The sequence below is a fragment of the Dromiciops gliroides genome, chromosome 4 (genome assembly GCF_019393635.1).
Source record: "Dromiciops gliroides isolate mDroGli1 chromosome 4, mDroGli1.pri, whole genome shotgun sequence".
Classification (NCBI taxonomy): domain Eukaryota; kingdom Metazoa; phylum Chordata; class Mammalia; order Microbiotheria; family Microbiotheriidae; genus Dromiciops; species Dromiciops gliroides.
In genome coordinates this window covers 405,235,006-405,251,255 of record NC_057864.1, presented here as the reverse complement: position 1 = coordinate 405,251,255, position 16,250 = coordinate 405,235,006, and the positions used below count along the sequence as shown (strand labels likewise).

At 35.6% G+C, this 16,250-nt stretch overlaps 1 protein-coding gene across 1 annotated transcript in view; it reads right to left on the bottom strand.

Moving 5' to 3' along the window:
- Positions 1–16,250, bottom strand: part of PACRG (parkin coregulated) — a 652,064-nt gene that overhangs the window by 400,386 nt on the left and 235,428 nt on the right. The gene's annotated exons all lie outside the window — the stretch shown is intronic.

Here is a 16,250-nt window from a genome sequence, read left to right as displayed (position 1 = left end):
CAGTTAATCTGAAAGTATTTACTTTATGGTAGGCATTGTGCTGTGCCAGGTTTACAAACAGAGGCAAAAACAAAGTCCCTGCCCTCCAAGAGCAGGGGGAAAACCTCATATAGAAGTGGAATGTAATGGAGGATTTTCTATTTTATTCTATAAGTAATAAGGAGCAATTGATATATTTTTTATTTAAAAAAAAATTTTTGCAGGGCAATGAGGGTTAAGTGACTTGCCCAGGGTCACACAGCTAGTCTTATCTGAGGCTGGATTTGAACTCAGGTCCTCCTGAATCCAGGGCTGGTGCTTTATCCACTGTGTGGCCTAGCTTCCCCCAACAATCGATATTTGTTAATTGTGGGAGGGGATAGGAGAGGACAGGATCAGATTTTCATATTTAGAAGACTATAATGGTAGCTAAGTAGAGGATGGAGAGATTTGATGAAGGGAGACCAACCAAAAGGCTGTTGCAATAGTCTAGGTAAGAAGTGATGAGGGTCTGCATTGGGGTGATGGCTATGTGAATTGAAAGATGGGGACTTAAATACTGGAAATGTTGTAAAGGTGTCAATGACAAGACTTGGTAATAGATTGGATATTTGGGATTTGTGGAAACAAGGAGTCAAGGATGAGACCAAGGCTGCAACCCTGGGTCACTAAGGAGGATAGTGATGTCTTTACCATTAACAGGAAATTTGAGAAGAGAGACTCTTTTTTTAAGACTTAATTTCTTTTTTTTCTTTCTTTTTTTTGCAGGGCAATGAGGGTTAAGTGACTTGCCCAAGGTCACACAGCTAGTAAATGTCAAGTGTCTGAGGCTGGATTTGAACTCAGGTCCTCCTGAATCCAGGGCTAGTGCTTAATTCACTGTACCACCTAGCTGCCCTGAGAATAATTTTCCTAGAGGTGATAACTGAACCCATAGAAGTTGATGAGCTCATCAAGCAAAATGGCATATTGGGAGAAGAGTACCTAGGATACAGCTTTATGGGCCACTCATGATTAATGGGAATGACATGGATAAAGATCCAACAAAGTAGAGTGAAAAGAAACCCTTTAAACACCGACCTTTTTTCTCAGGAATAGTATAAATATGAAATACATTTTACAACAATAAAGCATATCGATCCCTGAGAAAGGATTTGAATTAAAACACAAAGCATTACCATAACCGTATTTACTGATATAGCTTGACTTATCAATATAAGTTTTTTTTCCTCTATTATGTTAGTCAGCTTCCTTTGGAAGCAAAATTAGTACTTAAAAAAAAAGATTTCTTATAATATAGGAATGGAAGAACTGCCCTAACAATAATAACTATCATTAGCCACTTATAAGTTTACGTGGCAAAAACTGCAGGTTATTCTGAGGGCCTCCTAAAATGCATATCCTTCTTAATATATGAACATAGATAAATATTATATGCATACAGCACACACACACATATCTATCTGGTACACTTGCAGATGATTCCATAGCTTTAATTTTAAGAATTGTGTGTGAGTAATGTTGTGCAACAATCTTCCCTACAAATGAAATATTTGGAAAAACACACACCATGATGATTTTAAATGGAATTTAAAATATTTACATGATATTAATATTTGGGGTTCATTCTTTTTAATGATTTGGTGAGAAAATAACTGCCTTGGGAATCTAAAGATGGGGCACTGCACCCTCACTTTGCCATATTGACTTGAGTAAATATAGAAAAATCACTTGGCCCTTGCGCTTCAATCTCCCCATTGTAAAATGTGAAGTCTGTGGTATTACCTTATCTTGCAGAGATAAGAATCAATAAAATGATTTATTTAAAGTACTGTAATGGGGAAAATGGGGTACAGGTTTGGGTTAGGGGTTGGGGTTCTTAGGAATTCCTCTTTAAAGAATTATGCCCTCTTGCACACAAAAGTAGTTAGAATAAGGTGGTAGTTTATTTAGGGGCAAGGGAAGGGAAGTTGGGGGGGAAGGGAAACCATGAAAGAAATCCTTGGACTTCTCATGGGGAGATAGGCACAAAGCACGTGGCTCAGAGGTACCAATCTCCTGGCAGGTACTTTTATAGAGGACTGATGGGGGGAGACTGGCAGGTACTTTTATAGAGATCTGATGGGGGGAGGGATGATCATTTGACTGTGGAAAGTTCCTTTAGTGAAGGAGGACCATCCCCCACTGGTAGTGACTAGAGGAATTGGGTAAGGGGTGGCTACAGATCTCTCTTCAGGACACAAAGGCCACAGCCACACCCAAACTTATCTCCCCAGGGGTAAGGGAGACCAGAATGAAGGGTGGAGGTCCCAAAGCTAGCTGCTCAATCCAAACTGGTTCCACTTATCTCTCTAAGCTTATCTGTCCTCTGGTTTAGTTCCTCAAGGAGAAGATTCCTTGATGTGCCCCAGAGAACTTCTGGGGTGCTCTGCACCCCATGACAGTACTATACATATGTCATTAGTAATAATATTAACATTATTATTATTATTATTATTATTAAATTTGCCATGCATTTGTATCTATTTCTCAAAAATCTTATAATCCATGATTTCACATGTGATAGCTATCTCTTTATATTATTTTATTTTTTTAGTCAGATTTCTGGGTGGTGTTTAAATGATTCATTTATTCATAAATCAAATTACTATCTGTAAAATTTTGGTGGCTTCATCCCACACCTTAATCAGGTGTAAATGGCAAAAAGCAATATAGTATAGTTTTATATCACTTGTATAAACTGTATAACACTGTTAAAATAAAATAGCCTCATAGAAAGTTAGAGACAGAGGGAAAATGACATATTTAAAGAATTACTGTAAAAAATCTCCCCCCAACCCCAAATCATGTTTCCTTTTCTTATATCACATTTAATAAATCTTAATGGCCAGTCCTTCAGGCATATGATTTTCAACATCTTTTCAGCTAATCCTAATTGTATCCTAAACTACTGTCACCATTGCTTTTTCTACCTCTGAAATCCCAATAAATTTCAACCCTTCCTAACTCTTTTTACAGATAAAGCTAGAGTCTGGGCCTTACTCGTATCTCATCTGGCTCTTTATTTAAAGGAACAATTCTTCAAGTGACAATACAGATGGTGGCTAGGGAGATAGAGAAAGCATTAAATGGAGAGAAAAGTGCTCACTAGACAAACTTAATGCCTCTGCACCTTTAGCTTCAGATATTTGATGTATACAGATGGACTTGTTGCCATAAGTTAGCACAAATATGGGATAGCCCATATTTTTCATAATGGAAAATATTCAACAAATATCTTTAAAGTATATATATATATATATATATATATATATATATATATATATATATATATATATATATATATATATATATATATGGAAGGAATAGGAACAAGTGACATATACATGGAATCTGAAAAGTCTTAGTGCCATTATAAGCTTAGCTTTTAAAGCTTAAAACATCATTAAGACTTTTGGGACACTGAATAAATAATACATGCATTTATATATAATGTCATTATATTATATAACATGATAGATATGAGTTTGTATAAATTGTTGTGTATATATATGTACATATATGTGTATGTGTATATACCTTTAGTACATACTATACTATGAACAGACTAATAGCTGAGTGAACCACAGAGAGAATGAAGTATTATCTGATATGTTGTGCTTCCCTCTTACTGTGAGCAGTGTTCTCTGCCATGGCTATGACAGAGGTCAATGGGGGAAGTGAAATAGGGGACAAAGAATTCTTCTAGGTACTAGGGAGAAATTTGTCTCTAGGGGTTGAAAAGTAATGACCAGGAATGCAAGAGGTAGATAGGGAGATGTTCCCTTTGAGTGTGGTCAGAGTGGAAGAATGGGTCCTAAGTTCCAATTTCTAAATAAATGGCTCAGAGCAAGAATTCCAGAGTTTGTTGATTACAAACACTGCACTGAGGTCCCTGGGTCCAAATTCATTCATTTGGTAATGAATGCAAACCCAGTTTCCCCTTCATTCCTCAGTTTTCTTCAAGTGGTACTTGTTTCTTCCACCTAGGAGGAAAAAGTTGGGGGAAAAGCTTCTCCTAAAGCAGGGTTTTTAACCTTTTTGGGCCATGGACTCTTGGTAGTCTATGGACCTTTTTAAAAATAATTTTTTAAATCCATAAAATACACAGGAGTACAATTTTATTGGAATAGTTATCGAAATATTTAGAAAACCAAATTTGTGATATAGTTCACAGATCTCTTTGAAGTCCATGGACTCCAGATAAGTAACAACTGCCATAAAGCACTAAGGCTATTTCACACACACACACACACACACATGACTATTTGTAATAAACATGGTGCAGGGAAACATAGCTGAAGTGGCACACCAAAGATAAGTTCTGAAAATTTCTACCAGAGTTGGGTTAGACAAAGTATTTAGTTAAAGTCTATGTTATAGTAAGTGCTACTATATGATTGTCAAATTTTAAAAAATGGTCATAGTATTAGGATGGTAATGAATACTTAGCTCTGAAATCCTAATTTTCTTTTCTACTTCCCTGGGAGATTTCTATTGTGTAGCCATGGCTGCTGGCTTTCTGGGAGGGACAGTGACAAGTTCCTATAACACATCTGTACTTCTTTGGAGATCATTTGCAGGAATATCTCCCTGACTATATTCTTCTCAGTCTACTCTAACTATGTAAAGGTTCTTGGAAACAGATATGAGGAGCAGAGAAAGAGAGTTGAAGTCACATATCAGAAAAAAAACTTTGGAGACTCTGCCACCTGGGTTGGAAAAAAATACTTAAGCAAGGTCTTCAATTAATGTTCCGGAGGGAATACAGAATTAAATGAAAGGGGGGGGGTCTAAGTGATTATGATTTATTCTTTAGATTTGGCCTAGTATGATATATTCCATATTCCATAATGGGGATTCAACCACTTATTCCTAGGAAAAGGACTTCCCTTGTAACTATAACATGAAAGTGGCCAGAAATGGGTGAGGGGGGAGCAGCAGGAACATTTGTTTTCCAAAGTTTATCATTTTGTAGAGACACAATTTGGGAGACACATATAGCCACCTTTTGTCCTTTTCTCAATATTTTCCCCTACCTGTAAGAGAAGTCAGACAGTACTCTAATGCTACTTTTCCCATAAGGGCTGAAGTCTGGGGACATCTCACCTTTACCAGATGATAAAACAGAGGTAGATTCTGACCTGGCCTAAGATAGGAATGGTCTGGGAGCCCCATGTCTGCTTTGCCTTGACTATCATCTCATAGTCATGGCCACACCTTTCAAATGTGGACAGAGCCATAAATAGAGACATTAGACAAAAATAGAGTGTGAGGGGTGTAGCAATACAGAAGACAGTCTGATTTATATGCATTGTCCCATTTGGAGAGACAGTTGTTTGGTCCTTATCCATACGACCAGTTCCATGTCAATAAGTCAATGGAGGAGAAAGAGAGAAGAGGAATAGAGAGAAGCACAAGGTGAGTTGTGGACTAGTGGCAATTGCCACTAAGACAAAGCTTAGGGCAATATGAATGTACCCTTGGTAGAAGCTGGTTATATATATATCCCTCAAAAATGTAGACCATACCTGTCTGTATCCTGGTTCCATCACATCTATTTTCTAGCAATTAGTTTAAGTCCCTGAGAACCTTGGACTGCTTCTATTAAGCAGGATATATAAAAATGTCTATGACAGCACATTGTTATCTCAAGATTAGACTCTTGCCTTCCTTAGTTACTGTTGCAGTTTCTTTGTTTTATCTGACACCCTCATTTTCTGACCTTCAAATGCCTCACCCATGTATGTTTTATTGCTCACTTTTTTTCTGGCTTTGACCTACTGTTTTCCAGACCCCTGGTTTGCTCTTGACAATTGATAACCTCAAAGTCCTTCACCTGTGCATTGACCTCCTACTTTCCACCTTGATTCTCACCGCCAACAGTCAGAGAATCTTAAAACTTAGCTAGTTAGTCTTAGATTCAAGACATCAAACCCAGTCCTCTTCTAGTCCTTTAAATGCTGAAGGGTCAGGGAAAGAAGGAGGGCATTGTAGGTCACTTTGTTAGTACTTGAAGGAGAGGATAAAAATTGAAAAAGAAATTATTTTCACTGATTTTATATGGGGCTTGCTTTGAGATTTCCTGGAACCTGCTGGTAAAGTAAAAAAGCTACAAAAGAGCAAATGAATTTAAGATTAGCAATTATTTTTTCACTCTTTAACAAAGAGCCTTTGACAAAAGCCTAAAGAGTTATGATATTGATGACACCATTTTCGATCAATTCAGATTATGGCCCTTAACAATGCAACAATGTTATGGTTTCTAACAGTTTCATAGGAGCTCTAATGATGATGGGGGACATGCACAGACCCCATCAGTTTGCTAAGATGGTGTCATACATATAAAAGACATTAGAGATCTCCCTCCTGTAGAATTCTGGGGGCTGGAATATGTATGGATAGTCTCTCTTGGCTTACCACATGGTTTAGATGATTGGATGAAAAAACAGAATGTTCAACTTTTTCAAAACAACTGATCATGGTCATGGCTTGTGCTGCATTTGTATCTGAGAGAACAAGATGACTCTTTAATGAAAGATTTCTTGCAAAAGAACCATGCTATAAGAGGAAGGGTACATGTGATATACCATCCCACCCCACCCCTAGCAAGAAATGAGTCAGGGTCTTTGGTCTTTTTGTTTGTTCTTTTTTGTTCTAGGTACAGAGAGTAGAATGAATAAACTAGGCTAGAAGCATGAGCCACAAGGATTCAGGAAGCCAGGCCAGGTTTACACCCAGCCCAGCCTTGGTGCTCTGAGGGTCCCCAGCCTCGCAGAAGCCAGGAGCAAACCTGGCTTTGGACCTGAATTTGGAGGGAATTTAGTGTAACTGAATGCAAGTGCCCTTCCAGATACTGGGGTGAAGTAGGAGGATTATACCTTGAGACTTGGGGAGAAATGGTTATACATTTGTTCTTATTATACCTTTGAAGTGACTAATCATTGGTAAAAATCAAGAAATGTTAAGTGGAACTGGGATGCTTGTTACTAGCCTCCTGAAATGAGGGAACCCAGCTGGTGGAAGCTCAAGCCAATGGTAGAGAAAATGGTCTCTTTGACCCCTCAGAGGGACCTAAGAACCCTGAGGGGAAGATGAAACAGACCAATTCTGGGTAAAGTGGGGCAAGGGAAAACCATTACAGATTCATTTTAGGGAATAAACCCCTTGAATTTGATTAACACTCTTTCAACATTAAAGGGAATCATGTACAAATGGACATTTTATTTTAACAACCTGGCATAGGGTCTCAACGTTCAATATAAAACAAAACTCATTAAGAGTAAGTCAGCCATTGAGGTTGGTGAAGAGAGAAGAACCACAAAATACTAATACAAAAAACCCCAACAAAACAACATGCTGATGAAAGAGAATGATCCCTAACCTCTGGAAAAGACATGCTGAAAAGTTTCTATGATTCTATAGCAAGTCTCCAGGGCTCCTCCCTAGCTCTAAAATGATTATTTTTGTCTCTTACCTTTGATTTCCTACCACGCAAATATGCCTATCTGATTTAATGCAATGATTTTCCTCTGTTAGAGAAAGAAATTTACTTAAAAAATACAAGTGAGACAATGTAAGTGAGACCTAGGGGGCACAGGGATAGGTTAGAATAAAAGACAAAAATGTTTTTATATTGTGTGTCTTACAAATTCTGTTGTAAGTTATAAGAAAGAGAAGTACATACATACCCAGGACCTTCCTTCTCCCCTCCTAATGCCCAGACATACAGCATTACTCACTCCAAAGTAGATAGGAAGATGGGAAGGAAACAATGATAGCCATAGTATGTGTTAGGGAAAGGTTTATGTATTCAAAGGCACCACTCCCATAACTAGCTTCTTAGATCCTGAGAATTTTAGTTCTACTTCATTCCATCATCACTGAATTTTTTTCTGTTCTTTGTCCTCTGTACTGTAATATGGGGAGAGAAATAACCTCTCTTACCAGCATCAGAACCAATAAACCAAAACAAATTTATTAACAACAAGAAGATAAAAATAAAATGATCCCTGTTTTCAAGAAGTTTATATTTTGTCAGGGAGACAACATGTTCACATATACGTATATACAAACCATGTACTATAAATAATATATACAGACTAAGCAAATACAAGGACATTTTTTGGGAAGGAGGCACTACCCGCTGAAGGAGTTTCAAGTTAGGAGGTGGCATCTGAATGAAGTTTTGAAGGAAACTTGGGATTCTTAGAGGAAGAGGGAGGTAATTCTATATATGGAGGAGAGCCTATCCAAAATCACAGAAATGTGGGATAGAAAGCTATGTGTGAAGAGAATGCGTTTTGTCCTTTGGACTAATTCATTTTAAGTTGAAAATCTCTGGGGAACTAAAAACCATGAAGCTTTTTATTTCTTATCTAAAAAATGAATAAATATGAAGAATGTAAAGATTAAATTATTCGCAATTTGCATAGTTTGATGTTTTACAATTCTCATGTTAATTTAGCTAAACATCTACTTAATTTTTTTTTGGGGGGGTGGGGTTGGGCAATGAAGGTTAAGTGACTTGCCCAGGGTCACACAGCTAGCAAGTGTCAAGTGCCTGAGGACAGATTTGAACTCAGGTCCTGCTGAATCCAGGGCCGGTGTTTTTTCCACTGCACTGCCTAGATGCCCCCACATCTACTTAATTTTTAAAAATCTTTTTTTAAATCCATACTTTACCTAAAATATTTATTTTTAAAGTATTTCTCCAAGATAATTGTATAGATTTTGTTTATGAAGAAAATGCTAACGATAATAATGGTCATGATTAAAGAACATATAGTAGAGATGCTAAGTGTAATTTCATGATACAGGAAACTCCTAAAGGAGGACATTCACAACCAATGCAAGTTGGAACCTTTTTTTTTTTTCCTTCAATTGATAGTGCTAGAGAGCTGCCCGAAGCATAGAGGAGCTTAGGACCAACCCGCCGGTACATGTGACACATGAGACTTGGACAAAGGTCATCCTCTATCCATTCTGCCATTATACCTTCTCTGTATAAAACATATCTCATTTAAATCCTCTTAGAAATTGTGGTGAATATGTACTTACGTCTCTAACAACAAAAATGAACTTTTAGAGAAAATTTAAATTGAGCCGTCTCAACTGAGGCTTTCCTGATGATTATGATTGTTGCTTGATATCAATGCCTGATGAGTTTTTCTATACTCTAAAATGTATTAAAATGACACATTAGTGTTTTTATTTATTGTCCAATTTACAAATGTAAACATGAGAAATATTAAGAATTTGAATTCTTCAGCTAATCCTCACTTAGAATTTCCAAAACCACCTACACCATCAAAAGAACTGTAAAGGGATGATTTCCCTTTCCTTTCCTAGTCTATCTAAGTTTTCTTTACTGTTTGTTTTAGGGATTTTTCAATAAAATCATGGTCTATATCTGGACCATGCATTCTATGAAGTTGATGCCCAAATGAATCTACAGCTGTGAATAAAACATCTTATCATTCTCCTTTCCCATTTAATCATCAGTGATTGACGTTTGCTAGTGGGACAAAGGGGGAAAAAAGAACAAGTTCTGTCAGTCAAGTATTCTTTGAGGTTTAGGCATTGCTAAAGAGGAATCAATGATACCTGATATGTTAGTTTGGCTGCCAGTCAGAGAGTAATCTCAAGGTCATCTAGCTGCCAAGTTCCTAGAATGAATTTAAACAAATGTGGAATAGTCATCATTTTCATATGCATTTTTATTCTTAAAAAGTCTAGATTTGTTTGGGGTTTTTTTGGAAGGGGGAGTAACTGAGAGCAGTTTTTTGCTGCTACCAAACAAACACAATATACAAAACAAGCATTCTGCACATCCTAAATTAATTAGACTGAGAATGCAAGCCAACTGTTGTTTTATAAAGAACTGCTAATAAGAATTTTAAACTGTATAAAATATGTATTGAAGGTATAATGCTTATATTTTAATCTCTTTTAACCTGGGCTTCAAGTATAAAGATTTTGTTCTGTTTTGATTTTTTGGTGAATTGCTGCTGCTCCCCTCCAAGGACAAATCAAAGTTTCTCTTGGAGAGGAGTAGGCAAGACTTCAGAGATATCTATCCATGCCTCCCCACAAGCCACATTTAGACAACCCATGTGGACATACACATCTTACATGTACAACACATACCTTTTACTTAGTTTTCCTTGTGAGTTATACTTTGACCTATTTGTTTTATAAATAACACTGTGGTGTTTAGACTTGAAGATAAAAGTTTAAAGATTAAGTGTTGCTATTGATTTATTTTTAATTCTTAACGTTCACAGATTAAAAATATGAGAAAAATAGTAAACACGTGAAATTAGTTCTCAGATTCCAAAGTACACTGTAACTATACTTATTTACTAGGATTCTAACCCTATCAATTTTTTACACCTATATATTAGATGTTATCATTATAATAAAATAATAAATTGCTTTGAAAAGTAAATTCACAAATGTGTTAGCTATAAAATAACATAAAAGAAATTCAAAGCCTTTAGTAGCACACTAGAAGAAAACCCCTAAAAATGAGTCATGCTGCATAACAGAAAGTAAAGTAAATGGTAGGAAAAAAGAGAACAATTCTCTACTTAGTCACAGACTGAAGATGATGCATGTTATTTAACATGCCCCTCTCAAATTCCTTGGCCCTTACTAAGCAAGGCTATCTCCTTTAAAGATGTGATACAATTTAGTGTGCATGTTAGTTCAATGCTGGGATTCTCCTGAGCAAAGACTATCAATCATGTCTCACTGTGGAATTATTCATGCATTTCAGTATTCTACACTACTATTCGTGAGGGAATCAACTGATGCTATCAAACTCATTTAATTTTCACTGGAGGCTGGATTTGAACTACGCTCTCCCTAAGGAAAGGTGTTCTCTGTCAATTGAACCACCCAATTTCTTTAGACTTCAGCAGAATTTCGGAACATTTTAAGAGAATATTTTGTATTAAAAGAGGGGACAAGATTCTTTTATGAAAAATTTTGTAGTCAGTATAGAAACTAGAGATTCCTAACTTTAAATACTGAGCTGTGATAGGGGAAAAATATGGATTTATATGAGGTCAAAGCAATTTCGGCTTGTCTTAGAGTTTTCTATTATAATAATTCTTTATCTTTATCTAATGGTAAAAGACTAGGTCAAAAAAGCCAAAGTAATAAATGTTTGAAATAAAGAAATAAAGTGAACCACAACTTGTCTAAAGATTAATTCCATTTTGGCCAGTGAGGATAGAGCACCAACCCTTGAATCAAGAGGACCTGGATTCAAATCTGCCCTTAGACAATTGGTAGCTGTATGACCCCTGGGCAAATCACTTAACTCCAATTTCCTCCAGAAAAAAAAAAGTCCATTCTTCTTTACTGCCTCACATAAGCATAAAGTCAACATCCTCATAGTATTTTCTGGTAAAAGCACATGAAACTAATATTGACCCCTTTGTTTTGTTAAATTTTTCTCTTCTGTACTTCCTTATAAAATACACAAAACATTTTTTTTTCTTCTTGTGAATTATCAACAGAAATATGGCAGAGGTGAAATACTCTACTCCTGAAAAGTAATGTTTATGGGGAATGCTATACTGAACTGGGGACAGAACTGAGAATGTAATTTTCACTATACCTCCTCCTCCTTTTTCTCCTGGTCTCCTAACTCTCACTACCTATCCCCCAACTGGTAAGAATAAAAAGTGCAACCAAAAGCAAAATAGCTTAGTGTTTTCCCTCCTATTAGTTTAAAAGGTACCTACTAAAAAACAAAAACAAAAGCATATTATGAAAATATTTCCAGAAATATAGCTTACTTGTTACATGAATCACTGAAGAGTCAGAATATAAAGAAATCAACATTGGTTTTTAGGGTTTTTAAAAAAATTAAATTGAAATTATTTCATTAAATATTTCCCAATTACATATTAATTTTTTTAATCATTTAAAAAAATTTTGAGCTCCAAATTCTCTTCCTCCCTCGCACCCATTCCCCCCTCCTTGAAAGGCTAAACAATTTGATTTTGATTATACATGTGAGGTCATACAAAACATATTTCCATATTAGTCATGTTACAAAAGAAAATACAAATGCAATAACAAATAAAAAATAAAGTTTAAAAAGTATGCTTCAGGGGCAGCTAGGTGGCGCAGTGGATAGAGCACCGGCCTGGAGTCAGGAGTACCTGAGTTCAAATCTGGCCTCAGACACTTAACACTTACTAGCTGAGTGACCCTGGGCAAGTCACTTAACCCCAATTGCCTCACTTAAAAAAAAAAAAAGTATGCTTCAATTTGCATTCAGAATTCAACAGTACTTTCTCTAGAGGTGGATAGCATTTTTCATTATGGGTCACATAGCTAGCAAGTGTCTGAGGCAAGAATTGAACTCAGGAAGATTAGTCTTCCTGACTCCAGGCCTGGCACTCTATCCACTATACCAACTAGCTGCCCCATAGCCCTTTGGGCCTAGTTCCAAATTAATTTCCAGAATGGTTGGATTAGTTCACAACTCTATCAACAATGCATTAGTGTCCCAATTTTTCCACATCTCCTCTAGCATTTGTCATTTTCTTTTTCTGTCATGTTAGCCAATCTGATAAGTGTGAAATTGTATCTCAGAATTGCTTTGATCTGCATTTCTCTAATTAGTAGTGATTTAGAGCATTTTTATGTGACTATTGATAGTACTGATTTCTTCTTCTAAAAACTGACTGTTCATATTATTTGCCCATTTATCAACTAGGAATGACTCATTTTTCATAAATTTGGCTCAGTTCCCTATATATTTGAGAAATGAGGCTTCATCAGAGAAACTTGCTGCAAATTTCCCCCCTAAGTTTCCTGTTTTCTTTCTAATTTGGCTTAATTGGTTTTGTTTGTGTAAAAGCTTTTTAATTTAATGTAATAAAAATTATCTATTTTACTTCCTGTAATCCTTTCTACCTCTTGTTTAGACACAAATGCTTCACTAATCTGTAGATCTACTGGTGCATTTTCCCCATACTCCCCTAATTTTCTTATTATATCACCCTTTATGTCTAACTCATTTACCTATTTCGAACTGATACTTGGTATACAGTGTAAGATATTGGCCTATGCCTACTTTTCCAGTTTCCCAGAAATTTTTGTAAAATGGTGAGTTCTTACCCCCCCAAATTTCTTATTCAGTACCAGATGGTTTTGATGATTATAACTGTAATATATAGTTTGAAATCTGGAAATGCTAGTCTGCCTTCCTTATCAAGAATATCTCTTGATATTCTTGACATTTTGTTCTTCCAGATGAATTTTGTTACTAATTTTTCTAGCTCTATAAAATAATTCTTTGGTAGTATGTTTGGTATGGCACTGAATAAGTAAATAAAATTTGGGTAGAATTGTCATTTTTATTATATTGCCTTGGCCTACGTATGAGCAATTAATATTTCCCCAGTTCTTTAGATATCTCTTTGTGTGAAGTGGTTTGTAATTGTGTTTATATAATCCCTGTTTCTTTTTGGGGGGGGAGGTGCAGCTAGACTCCCACATATTTTATATTGTCTACAGTCATTTTATTTTTTTTTGTTTTTGCTTTTTGTTTTTTGCAGGGCTATGGGGGTTAAGTGACTTGACCAGGGTCACACAGCTAGTGAGTGTCAAGTGTCTGAGTCCAGATTTGAACTCAGCAACTCCTGAATCCAGGGCCGGTGCTTTTCCACTGCGCCACCTAGCCGTCCCTTACAGTCATTTTAAATGGAATTTCTCTATCTCTTCCTGATGGGTTTTGTTGGTAGCATATAGAAATTATGATTTATGTGGATTTATTTTATATCCTCTAATTTTACTGAAAGTGTTAATTGTTTTAACTAGCTTTTTAGCTGATTCTCTATCATTCTCTAAGTATATCATATCATCTTCAAAGAATGACAGTTTGGGGGCAGCTAGGTGGCACAGTGGATAAAGCACCAGCCCTGGATTCAGGAGGACCTGAGTTCAAATCCAGCCTTAGACACTTGAAACTTACTAGCTGTGTGACCCTGAGCAAGTCATTTAACCCCAATTGCCTCACCAAAAAAAAAAAATCATTAAAGAATGACAGTTTTGTTTCCTCATTATCTATGTTTATTCTTTCAATTTATTTTTCTTGTCTTTATTGCTATAGCTAGCATTTGGGGGCGGGGGGCGGAGAGAGCAATGAGGGCTAAGTGACTTGCCCAGAGTCACACAGTAAGTGTCAAGTGTCTGAGGCCGGATCTGAACTCAGGTCCTCCTGAATCCAAGGCCAGTGCTTTATCCACTGTGCCACCTGGCTGCCCCACATATTTAATTTAATATTGAATAATAGTCATAGTGGACATCCTTGCTTCACTTCTGATCTTATTGTGAAGGCAAGTTTATTCCTCTTACAGATAATGCTTGCTCTTGATTTTAGATAGATAGTACATATTTTAAGAAAGGCTCTACTGATTCCTATGCTTTCTAATATGCTATAATTTCTCTTTTTTCACTTTTTAAAAAAAATCATTTACATAGTATGGATATTAATTGTTCCTTAAGTGTTTGTTAGAATTCATTTACAATTGAATTCACATATATAGTGGAATTTTTTCTTAGAGAGTTCATTGATTGCTTGTTCAATTTATTTTTCTAAGCCAGGGTTATTTAAGAATCCTATTTCCTCTTCTGTTAATCTGGGCAGTCTCTATTTTTGCAAATATTCATCCATTTCACTTATATGGTCAGTTTTAATGGCATATAATAGGGCAAAATAATTCCTAATAATTGATTTAATTTCATCTTTATTGGTGGCACATTCATCTTTTTCATTTTTGATACTAGTAAATTGGATTTCTTCTTGCTTTTTAATCAAATTAACGAATGGTTTTTCTATTTCATTAGATTTTTGATAAAACCAGCCCCTTGTTTTATTTATTAGTTCATGTTTTTTTTTTTTACCTTCAGTTTTATTGATCTCTCCTTTGATTTTGCAGATTTTCAGTGTCGTGTTTAATTGGGAATTTAAATTTTCTCTATTTCTAGTTTTTTTTTTAGTTTTATATCCAATTCATTGATCTGTTGTCTCTTTTATTAATGTACATATTTAGAGATACACATTTTCCCCTAAGTACTGCTTTGTCTGCATTTCACATTATTGGAATGTTGTCTCATTGTTGTCATTCTCTTTAATGAAATTCTTTCTATAATTTGTTCTTTGAGTCACTCATTTTTTAGGATTAGATCATTTTGTTTCTAATTAGTTCTTAATATTTACTTCCATGGCTCTTTATTAGATGTAATTCTTATTGCATTATGGTCTGAAAATGGTGAATTTAATATTTCTGCTTTTCTGCATTTGGTTGTGAGGTTTTTATGCCCAAATACATGGTCAATTTTTGTGAACTTGCCATATACAGCTGAGAAAAAAGTATAGTCCTTTCTATTCCTAATTTTCTCTAGAGGTTTATCATATTTAACTTTTCTTTCTTTTTCTTTCCTTTTCTTTTTTTTGGTGAGGCAATTGAGGTTAAGTGACTTGCCCAGGGTCACACAGCTAGTAAGTGTTAAGTGTCTGAGGTCAGATTTGAACTCAGGTCTTCCTGAATCCAGGGCCAGTACTCTATCCACTGCACTACCTAGCTGCCCCCATATTTAACTTTTCTAAGATTCTATTCATCTCCTTGACTTCTTTCTTATTTATTTTATGGTTAGATTTATCTAGCTCTGAGAGAGGAAAGTTGAGGTCCCATACTAGTATAGTTTTACCATTTACTTCCTCCTGTAATTCATTTAACTGTTCCTTTAATAATTTGTATGATATGTCATTTGGTGCATATGTGGTTTATATTAATACTAGTCCATTTTATAGTCTTTTTGCAAGACATAGTTTCCCTGATTTCCCCTTTTAATTAGGTCTGTTTTTGTTTTTTTCTTTTTCTGAGATCATATTTGTTACTCTTGCCTTTTTTTACTTCAGGTGATAAATAATTTATTCTGCACTAGCCTCTTATTTTAACTCTCTGTGTGTCCATCTGTTTCAAGTGTGTTTCTTGTATACAACAAATTGTTGGATTTTGGTTTCGAATCCATTCTATAATCTGCTTCCATTTTATGGGTGAGTTCAACCCATTCTCATTCATTTATTTATCTATCTATCTATCTATCTATTTATTTACTTATTAATTCATTCATTCACTCATGTATTTATTTATTTGTTTATTTATTTTATGGTGCCAATTTTAAATAGATTTTATTCTCCA